This window comes from Primulina tabacum, chromosome 17 (genome assembly GCF_025594145.1).
Source record: "Primulina tabacum isolate GXHZ01 chromosome 17, ASM2559414v2, whole genome shotgun sequence".
Lineage (NCBI taxonomy): Eukaryota > Viridiplantae > Streptophyta > Magnoliopsida > Lamiales > Gesneriaceae > Primulina > Primulina tabacum.
In genome coordinates this window covers 28,443,197-28,455,343 of record NC_134566.1, presented here as the reverse complement: position 1 = coordinate 28,455,343, position 12,147 = coordinate 28,443,197, and positions in this window count along the sequence as shown.

Genomic DNA, 12,147 nt, shown 5'->3' with positions numbered 1-12,147 from the left:
TGCTAAACTGTCAAAATGTGAGTTCTGGTTGAGACATGTAGTATTTATGGGTCATACCATATCCGGAGATGGTATATCAGTTGATCCCAGCAAGGTTGAGGCTGTGATTTCTTGGCCGAGACTGACATCAGTGCCAGAGATTCACAGTTTTATGGGTTTGGCAGGATATTACCGTCGGTTTATTAAAGATTTCTCGAGCAATGCCAAACCGATTACTCAGTTAACTCAGAAGAATGCTCCGTTTGTGTGGTCAGAAGACTGTGAGTCCAGTTTTCTGGAATTGAAGAAAAGATTGACCAGTGCACCGATACTTACTATCCCCTCAGGTACTGGTGGATTTGTTGTTTATTGTGACACTTCTCACAGAGGTTTGGGTTGTGTGTTGATGCAGCGAGGGCATGTGATTGCTTATGCCTCGAGACAGCTGAAGCCACACGAGACTCGCTACCCAATTCATGATCTTGAATTGACAGCCATTGTATTTGCTTTGAAGATATGGCGACACTACCTCTACGGTGAGAAATTTGAAATTTATTCTGATCACAAAAGTTTGAAATATCTGTTTTCACAATCAGAACTGAATATGAGACAGCGAAGATGGCTGGATTTACTGAAAGACTTTGATTGTGAAATCAAATACTATCCGGGGAAGTCCAATGCAGCAGCTGATGCATTGAGTCGAAAGGTATGTGCTTTATCCTTATCGACAATAGGTGTTTCAAATTTGATTGAAGACTGCTGTTTGTCTGGATTGGTATTTGAGACAGATTATAGACCGTTGAGATTGTATGCTATACAAGCTGAACTATAGCTGATTTTGAAGATTAAAGCGGCTCAGAAAGTTGATCAGAAAGTTCAGAAATCGATTGAGATGGTCAGATCAGGTCATCAATCAGAGTTTCAGGTACGTGAGGATGTACTGTATGTGAATAATCGTCTTGTTGTGCCGAATGTTTCAGAGTTGAAACAGTAGATATTGACTGAAGTGCACAGCAGTCGATTCAGTATCCATCCTGGTGGCAGAAAGATGTATAATGACTTGAAGACACAATTTTGGTGGAAGCAAATGAAATCTGATGTCACAGAATTTGTGTCAAAATGTCTGAATTGCCAACAGGTAAAGGCTGAAAGAAAGAAACCATGAGGTCTACTGCACAGTTTATCGATTCTTGAATGGAAATGGGATCACATTTCCATGGATTTTGTGACGCAGTTACCGAGATCCTCCCGAGGTGGTGATGCGATTTGGGTCGTGATTGACAGATTGACCAAATCAGCATGTTTTATTCCGTACCAGATGACATACAGGTATGACCAGATGGCTGAGATTTATGTTAGAGAGGTGGTCAGATTGCACGGAGTGCCGAAGTCGATTGTATCAGACCGTGATCCTCGGTTCACTTCGCACTTCTGGCAGAGTTTACAGCAGGCTCTAGGTACGAAGTTGCATCTGAGTACCGCATATCATCCACAGACTGACGGACAGTTAGAGCGGACGATCCAGACATTGGAGGATATGGTGAGAGCTTTAGTGCTTGATTTTAGCACTGGATGGCAAGATGCATTGCCACTTTGTGAATTTTCGTACAACAACAGCTATCAGACAAGTATTGAGATGGCTCCATTTGAAGCATTGTACGGAAAGAAGTGCAGATCCCCTCTATATTGGGATGATATCTCTGAGGTTCCTGAGATTGGACCTGATATGATCAGAGTGATGACAGAAAAGGTAAAGCTGATTCAGAAGAGAATGAAGACAGCTCAGGACAGACATGCCAATTATGCCAATATTCGACGAAGACCGTTGGTATTTGAGGTTGGAGACCGAGTATTCCTAAAGATTTCACCTTTCAGAGGAGTTGTCAGATTTGGCAAGAAAGGGAAGCTGTCTCCACGTTTTATTGGGCCGTATGAGATTCTCGAGAAGATAGGAGATCGTGCCTATCGATTTGCATTACCGCCTTCTCTATCTGGAATACATGATGTCTTTCATGTATCTATGTTACGAAAATATCTCCCCGATGATTCCAATATTATCCAGCCAGACGAGGCTGAGCTTGATGAATCTCTGAGTTATATTGAGAAACCGGTTCAGATTATTGATCGTAAAGAAAAGCAACTCAGAACGAAGACCATCCCACTTATGAAAGTCCAATGGACTCGTCATGGCACTGAAAAAGCTACTTGGGAGACTGAATCAGATATGAGACAGGAATTCCCAAAGTTATTTCACTGATGTGAGTCTTGTATTTTAGCTTCTGTTATATCTTCTTATCTGATATGATTTGACTGCCTACGATTTCGAGGACGAAATCATGTCTCGGAGGGGGAGAATTGTAAGGCCCGAGATATTACCATTTTAATCCAAGATTATTTAATTTATGAATTTTGGAATGCTGAATTAGATTCCATGGTTTTTGTAATTAATTAGGATTGAAATGGAATTAAAAAGAGTTATTGAGGACCAAATTGCAAATAATTAAGACTTCAGGGGCTAAAGTGCAATTATGGGAATTAAATATGACACTTGTCTTTGCCATGTTTGCTGGAGATATATAAGATTAATTTCCTTCATTGTATATCAGCAAGAACCGAGGAAAAGCTATAGAGATTTGTCAAAATCCTTCGTACAATAGATTGGTGATTTTACGAGATTCGGTTATCCGATTTTTAATCTGAGTACATTTCTGTACTCCTCTTGTCAACAGTTACAACTGGACGTAAGTTTTATTGAGTTCTGTTATCATTTGAAATTATGATATTAGAGGAATTATTATTTGATCATTATATGGTGTTCTGGATATGTTAGACATCGTAGAATCGAAGTCAAATTGAAAAACAGACTGATTATGGAATTGTTATGATTTTATGATTATATTGACTTGAAATCGGACAGATTTGGATTATGAATGAATTACAGATTGTATCGGATATAAGTTATGATTTGTAATTGATGTATGTTGATCTGGTATTGACGGGGATACTGAGATTGTGCCATTATGCTGTGATTTGAATTAAATCCAGATTAATCAGATTCAGTGTTGGATTGAGAATGGAATATTGATATTATGATTCCCGATATGTCGTTTCAGATTTACAGAGACAGTCTTGAGTTCAGAACTGATATTGCTTCAGACCGAGACTTCAAACGAAAGGTATAAGTCAATGTGCTATTGGGAGATCGACTCAAGTAGGATATACTTGAGTTTCCCTAAGTCGCATACTTATTGTTGTTATATGCATTGATTTGATTTTATATGCTGTTCTATTGATTTATAGGAAGCATGTATTAGATGAGTATTAGACGAGTGATCTTGTGACAGAAGTGCCTGATAGTGGTGGGATCGCCACAGGTACATTGCACGATGTCACAAGATAGTGTATTGGCGATAGTGTCACAGTCTGTGACGGATAGGTCAAGACACCGGATGTTTGGTTATATCGACGTGGATAGAATCGTAGTTTCTTCTATTACTGTTGGTCGATATAGGAATACCAACGTCTGAAAACCGGGATCCCTAGACTAGGATTGAGTCTAGTCTGAGTCGTGGAGTTACGAGTATGATTGATAGTTTGACATTAATTATGTTTCAAATTTTGATATATATATCTGATATCTGCTTCATGCTTTATATTGATTATATGATTGCATGTCCGTTGATTTATACTGGGATTATATTCTCACCGGAATTATCCGGCTATTGTCGTGTTTGTATCTGTGCATGGCAACAGGTGGGACAGGATCGGGGTCGAGGAGATAAAGAGAGATCGTGATTAGAGTGGAGACTACAGACTTGATTAGAGATAGGGTTTGGACACTTGATATTTAGTTGTTAAACATTAGTTTGAATGATTGTATATAGTACAAGACTTGTACTTTAATACTGACATGTATATTAGAATGTATTCCATTACGTTCCGCATTTAATACTGTATTTAAAAAAAAATTAGACCCTGTTTATTATAATTGATTAAATTGTCCCAATGATGACTAAGAATATGATTAGCGTCCGGGTCCCCACACTCATGTTCACGGAAATAAGCATTCTATCAACCAAAAAAATGAAATGCAATTGAGAATGTCTATTTCATTCCCACCTTATTTCATCCTACCAAACATGCCCTAAATTTATTTTCTAGATAAATGACATAGGTTGGTTTGAATCCACGTTTTATTTTTTTTATTTATATATTTGAATTCTTCTTCATTTATTTGTTCTCTCTTGATTATAATTCTTTAATTTACTGTCATAAATTGATTGATATAATAATCGTGATATATCATTTGGGACAGGAGATCCAGATTGAGATCATATGAAAATACATCATGGGTATTTATATAATTCGGAAGAGATATATCTTTATCGAAGTCATTAAAGAACAATTGTATGCATCTATAGTTTGATATTAGGTTTTTTATTATTATTATAGAATATCGAAATCAATATTGATGATAAATTTTATATGTCAGTCGAAAAATAGAATATAAGTAAGGTGTTCTTGACTATAAACAAGATGAATTGAAAAATATAGAAATCAATATAAATCTAACATAGTTGATAACCAAGTAAAATCGAATTTCTGGATTCATTCTCTCGTTGAATTCTCAACGTTAACATTTGCATAATTTTAGTTTTATTTTTAACTAATTGACCCCAAACTCATCTTTGAATTTCTAGATAAAGTTAAGACTATTCTAATTGCAGTACTTGTTATACTTCTAAATATTTCATCTCTCATGTGAACTATGCTTCACTAATGAAATATTAAAATTTGAAATTGTACGCTTACCAGTACTGAAAATAATGTAACAACCTATCCTTAGAGTATTGCACTGACAATATATCCAATTATACTTATATATCGTGTGGGAACCCGAAAGTGGCCCTTGAGATGGAAAGAGACCGAGAATTGGCCCTCACTTTCGATGTATCGATTGCTAATTGCTATCAACACGTACGATTCTATAATTCTTTACAACCTAAGACATGTCAATTCCAGCAATTTACTAGCTTTAAAAGTTGTTGGAGCACCGTGTTCTCGGGCTTAAAATTTTTTGTTTTGACGTTCAAAAAGTTCCTAAGACGTTATATGATTTTAACTATTCATATGATGTTCTAAAATAGTTTATCTTTTGCGTTTGTAACGCCGACTCCAACTATTCTGAATTTTAAGCGGAAGTAGCTCTTATTGTAAATTCATACGAACAGATCTTTCTGCTTATTCAATCATCTAATCAGGTCCATGATAAAAAATTGAATTTATCTTATAGGTCACACTAGAGATCTAACAACTTATTTTATATAAGAATCAATAAAATTCAAGATACAAATTAGCTCGCTGGGCACCTAATTTAACAAAAATAACTTATTTTTGGTCATTTGAGAGCACCACCATATCAAGGCGGAAGCTGCGGGTTCGACGCTTGGTTACAATTTAGAATCCGTTATTATTTTAATATTTAAATATTCTTCATATATTTAGTAATAACATAACATATTAACAAACACAAACGGTTTTACGAATTAATTTTGTGAAACAAATTTTTTATTTTCGTCACTTATGGAAAAATTATTATTTTTTATGTCAAAAATATTACTTATTATTATAAATATGAACGTGATTAATCCATCTAATGGATACAGATAAACCTACTAATATTATAAATTTATTTTATTTAATGTTTGTATTTTGATTTTTTCGTCTTAAAAACTACCTCTTGCGTGAATAATAATTTAATGCATTAAATTTTGGTTTTTAAAATAAAAAGTTACTTTATATGATATATTTATTACACACGCAATATATAGGTGCTAATTAGGCCATCTCCAATCCATATCCTCTATTTTTCATCCTCTATCCTCCTAAATAGAGATCCATGATCTCTATTTTCAAACACCTTCTCCAACCCATATCCTCTAAATATTACCAAATACTTTATTTCTTTAATTTATTTCATTGTCAACTCATATCCTCTAAATATTACCAAATAATTTTTTTTAATTTATTTCATTTTCGAACACATACACACATATAATTAATTAATTTCATAATATATTATTTAACTAAACTTAATTAATTCACTAAACATGGCACAACTACATGTAATTCGCTTATTAAATTTCAAAAGGACTATATGTCAATTTTTAAAATATCTATTTTGTAATTATTTTTCACCCCTTTTCAATCCTCTATATGAACAGTGATACTCCATAAATAGAGGATCACTGTTGCATACTCTAAAATGAAGGAAACAAATAGAGTACGGTTGGAGAAGATTTCATCCTCCATAATGGATGATTCCACCATTATGGAGGACGGTTCTCCAACACCATTTTGGTGCAGTGTTAATTGGTCCAATGGGAGCTGCGCTGTTTCACCCCTTCCTCAATTTGGCGCGGGGTTTTCTATTTTTTTTATTTTTTTTAAATTTTTTATTTATATTTATTATAAATATTATTTAAATAATAGTATATTATTGATTTTATTATTTGAATAATAAGATATTTAATCATAAAAATTATAAAAAAAATAATTGTTCATTTTTAAAATATTTATTTATTTATTTTAATTATAATATTTAAAAACTAATTTTTTTATGATTTTTAATTAATATAATTTAATACAAATACAAAATTAAAAATATATTAAATAAAATATAATAATTAATATATGTAAAATAAAAAGAATATTCTGAGAATATTTTTTTTTGTATAAGATTGAAGTAAATGGGTTGGAGATGAATGTTGTATTTGGTGCAGAAATCACACTATTTTAATGTAAAATTTGCACCAAAATAGATTTTATGGTTGAAGATGACCTAAATTAAATCAGCTAGCAGACAAAGAATAATAAATTAAAGGAGAATCCAAATTGAAAAGTAGTGGACGAAATGTTAGACCAGTTAGGTCAAAAATGATACCGGACCGCCTTAAGAAGATGCATTATATATATATATATATATATATATATATATCTGTGTGTGTGTGTCAATGAAACTTACGTCAACTAATTTTTTATGCACATTGAGTAAACTCGTACTGACGTAATACTCCGCAAACATGCTAGTCAGGTAAACCGCGATGGATTTACAATGTACGACAAGCTCGTCCGAAAAAATATTAGTAGGAGGAAACACTTATCTATTCCGACAACTCGCATATTTATCAGACACTATATATCTTTACTATATTATAATATGTAAATCCCTTAAAGAAACTCTACCATCCTTCCAAAATATTTAATAATTAAAGTGCAAAAAAGAAAAATTGTTCACTCAAAACTTCCCACATTCTTTTCTCACTCTCATTATCCTAACATGAAAGTAAAAATTATAATTAAATTCAAATTTATAAAAATAACTTTTAATTCTAAATAATGTTTATAATCTACGAACATGAAACACATGATTTTCTCCTCGCACTAAGTATATATTAAAAATATAATATATAGAAATCTGTTGTAATAAAAACCCATAATCCTTTTTTTAAAAATAATAATAATAATAAAATACACAAAAAAATATTAAAAAAAGTAATTAATATTAATAATCAATAGGGTCGAATAAATAAGTTGGGGGAGTGTTCCCATTCGCGTCCGACTTCATTTACAAGATGCCGACGCACAATTTAATTCGATCCTTATTTTGTTATTTTCTGCAACCATCGATTTCGTAAGTAAGGATCGAATTAAATTGTGTTAAAAATTATTCGATATCTCACATGTGATACACATGAATTATTAATTATGAACGTTTAAATAGTTATTTAAAATAAAAATCAACTAAATTGATTATAAATCATATAAATAAAAAAACAAATTAAATTTACAAATTCTAGAAAAACCTAAAACCAAAGTGAAAATCTAATGAAATATCATAATTGATAAGTATTTGAATGCATTTTATATTTTCAAAATTACTCATATTAAAATTTGAATTTTAATAAGAATCTGAAAAGACTTAAAATTAATTTTTAATCTGGTAGGTAAATACATTAATACTAATAAATATTTTCTTTTATAGCATATTATTTTTGACATATACTGATAAATATTTTCTTTTATAACATATTATTTTATATAAATATACATTAATTGTCCACGGCTTCATTCATTCAATGTAAATATATGATTGGCTATCAGCTGTACTCAATTTATATCAGTTGATGGTAAATAATAATAAACACCAAGAACTTTTATAGTATACACAAAAATTTTGATCTGTCTCACCGATTAATTTTGTGAGACGAAATTCTGACTCAAACTAACTTTTTAAAAAGTAATATTTTTATACAAAATATTACTTTTCATGATAATTGTAAATCGGGTTGACATCTCACAAAAGACAACACCATAACATATTAGTTGAAACAATTTTCAAACCCAAGTTATTTATCTCAATCATAGGTAAAATTGAGAGTATGAATTAATATAGCAATTCAGGTAAATTATTATGTTGTCTTTTTTTTTAATCCAACTATATTTAAATATTATATAAACATACATTGAATATTGTGAAAATAATAAATAAATCAAAAAAACTTTTAAAATTAGAAAACTTTGTATTTACATCACATTTAATGCCCTTAAGTTGCATTTATTTTACAATTTCAAGGGGTTAAATATAAGATAAATTCAAATCCAATGGGGTGTATGTAATGTTAGTAAATACTGGATTTTTTCGGTTTTCATAAGCTTTAAGGAAGGTATATATAATATTTAAATATAGTTGATTCTTGAGTAGGTCTCTTGTGAGATGGTCTCACAAGTCTTTATCTGTGAGACAAGTCAACCCTACATATATTCACAATAAAAATTAAAAAGTAAAACTCTTAGCATAAAAAGTAATACTTTTCATGATTGACCCAAATAAAAGATCCGTCTCGCAAAATACGACCCGTGAAACCGTCTCACACAAGTTTTTGCCTTGATTCTTTTAATATGAAAAATTTCAGGAGGTGTAGATGTGATAATGTACGCCATAAAATTTTAAAATGATCACATAGACCGCATGATAATTATTTTATTGTTAAAAATTATTTAATTTGTATATATTTTTTAAAATATGGATTTTAATGTTTAATTGTGTGGGTATTGATTATTTTCAGCCTTCCGGGAGACGATTTCGAGGAGATTTATGGAGACAGATATTCGTACAATAAAAGTTAATTCATGATTCTTATATGGGGTATGTTTAAAGAGAGGATCGACCATTTTGGGATGATAGGTTAAGTTGTTAAAACTTATTTATTAAATTAATATGCGTTTTTAGATATAGTTTAAAATTTTAATAATACTTTAAAGCTAAACTTTTAACATTTATATTACGAAAAATAAAAATAGAACAAACCCTTCTCCTCTACCACTTTACGTAAAAAAAACTTTCAAAAGAAAAAAAGAGTTTAGGGTTCGGATGTTACAATCCCTAGGAGCAGCAGTGGCGGAGCCACATATATGGCTACCCGGGCTTTTTAATTTTTTATATATTAATTTTGGATTAATTTGATGTTAGTTTGTGTGGCTTAATTTCAAAAAATAAAGGATTTCATATTTTAAAATTGTAGCCTAAGTAGATTAATAATTCCGACTCGGTGATTGCCCAAGAGGTCGAATTTTCCAAGTTTTTGACGAATCTGTTCATGCTCGTGGTAATACTTTATAGCCTGGATCATCTTCGCATCATCTACGAAATGTTTGAGGCAAATCGATTACATTTCTTTAACGTATCAATAAAATCAATATATTTTGTAAGGTTGAAGAATATTAACACAGACTTATGGTGATCGATGAGAGTTTATGGGATAATGGGGATGGTGTACATGTCACGTCTCGAGACCGGAGTTAGTCGATATCAGCGTTGTTTTACAACCACATGATCGAAAGCAACAAATCTCGTAGTACAAAATAAACCAAAACCAGTTTATAACTCATAAGCAACCATAACATTGTCTTTACAATGAAAATTCTCGAAAGCGATAAAAACTATGCAGAAGCATTTACGAAGGAAAAACAAATAAAAGCTATAACAAACATGGATCTAAATTAAATTCGTCCATCAACAGCCCCAAAATTGGTCACGTTCTTCTTCTTCTATCTACTTTGCAGGCATGTCTGGGAGAGAGCGTAAGAGATAAGTGATATGATCGTCACTCAACAAGTTGGGGGTCGTTTAAGCACATATATAACAAATATACATAAATTTCGAAAAAGACATACCATGCACAACATGATTCATATCATCAACATAAGCATATCTTAGACTAGACACTGAGATTCATCTTCTTTTCATTGTTTACTGATATCAGCCCTTAATTTTTACTCATCTAAGGGAACGAGGTCATATAAAGCTTACAATCTCACCGTGTAAGGGCCATAAACATATATCATATTTGGATTCTCACTCATATCTAGTTGAATCCTTATAGTGTCAACACATAAAAATTTGATAATCGTGTCAAGAAGGAGGTAGAAAAAGAATTGCACTCAGCTGAATTTTCGAAAAAACAAAAATTCATAACCGAAAATCATAATTTTAAAACAAGCTCACTTACCTCATATCTGGATGAAAAAAACGTGGACGGGTTCGTGCACTGGGCTTTTTGGATCTTTTCCTGGATCTAGACTGTATCAGAGCTTCGACACTCGACAAAACTTGGGAGAGCAAAAATCTCGAAAATTCTTAGAGATAAATAGGGAGAAATTTCGAAATATGGAGTGAATTTTCAGGTGTGATTTTCGATGAATTCAATGCTTCTTTGAAGCTTTGAGATTCATTTTTCATCATGAAAGTAATGAAATCCTGACCAAAAGATTTATCTGTCCTAGCTCTCTTACTATATCTAAGTTCAACATTATGGTTAACCTCTTGTTCTTTTCCAATTGTCTCATGTGATCTTTTAGCTGAATTTAGTTCTTCCTTAGATTTGCATCAAAATACATGTTCAAAGAATGAAGCGTTTCTTGATTCCACTGTCGTATTCTTGTGAATATCATGTATTTGAGATTCATGTACAAGAAACAATAAGCGCTATTATTTTGTGCATATCCAATGAAAATACAATCATAGTTTTTGGTCATATCTTTACTCTCTTCGGAGTGGGTACTGCTTGCTACCTTGGCAAGACACCCCCACACATGCAAATATTGGTAGGAAGCAGTTCTTCCTTTCCATAATTCGTATGAAATTTTATCTTGCTTTTTTTGGGAAAACTTTTTGTTAGAACAGCTCCCCCTCACATGTTATGTGGTAAACCATAACTTAATAACAATGCATTCTTCATTTTTTAAAGGTGCGATTCTTTATCTTTGCAATGCCATTTTGCTTAGGAGAATAAAATGTGATTATTTCGTGTTTGATACCACATTGAACAAAAAACTCAACAAATAGTTATTCATATTCAAATTGGAACGCATGAATGGTGTTTTTCATGTTAATTAGTCTACGAATTATATCATAATTAACTTGTCCAAATCTACCGTGCCACAAACAAGAAGAGTCAAGCAAGTAAACAAAAGTATTAACTTTATTAATCACATGCTTAATAGTCATTACACATTGAGTTTGAACATACAATTACTTCTATAGCATTTACCAACAAACATTCCACTTTTAAACAAAACAATCTTATCTGACTCAAAGACAATGCGAAAATCAAGCTTGTTAAGAAGTGACCCGGACACCAAGTTCTTATATATGTCTGACACATACAACACATTGTTCAAAGTCAGCTCTTTTCCATATGTCATCTTTCGAACAACTTTTCCTTGACCCTTGATTTCAGAAGTAACGGAATTTTTCATGAATATATTTCTTCATTCTCGTATTCCTCAAGATTTGCAGACATCTCCTTGTCAGAGCAAACTTGGCGAGTATTACCACCGTTGATCAACCACTCCTTTGGGTTTGAACCCACAAGATGTTCTCTACCACATTCCATCTCGGTTTCTCTTTGGCTTCTTACATCCAAATGTCTTGTGACTCATACCATCACAGTTATAACATTTTTCAGAGAACTTCTTATTTGAATTGACTCTTTTGGGTCCCAGGTTTATCTTTTTGTTGGAAGGTGAAAAGTTACTCTTTTTCGAACTTTGACCATGCTTGACAACATTTGCCTTGACAACAATTGGAGAAAACAATCGTTTTTC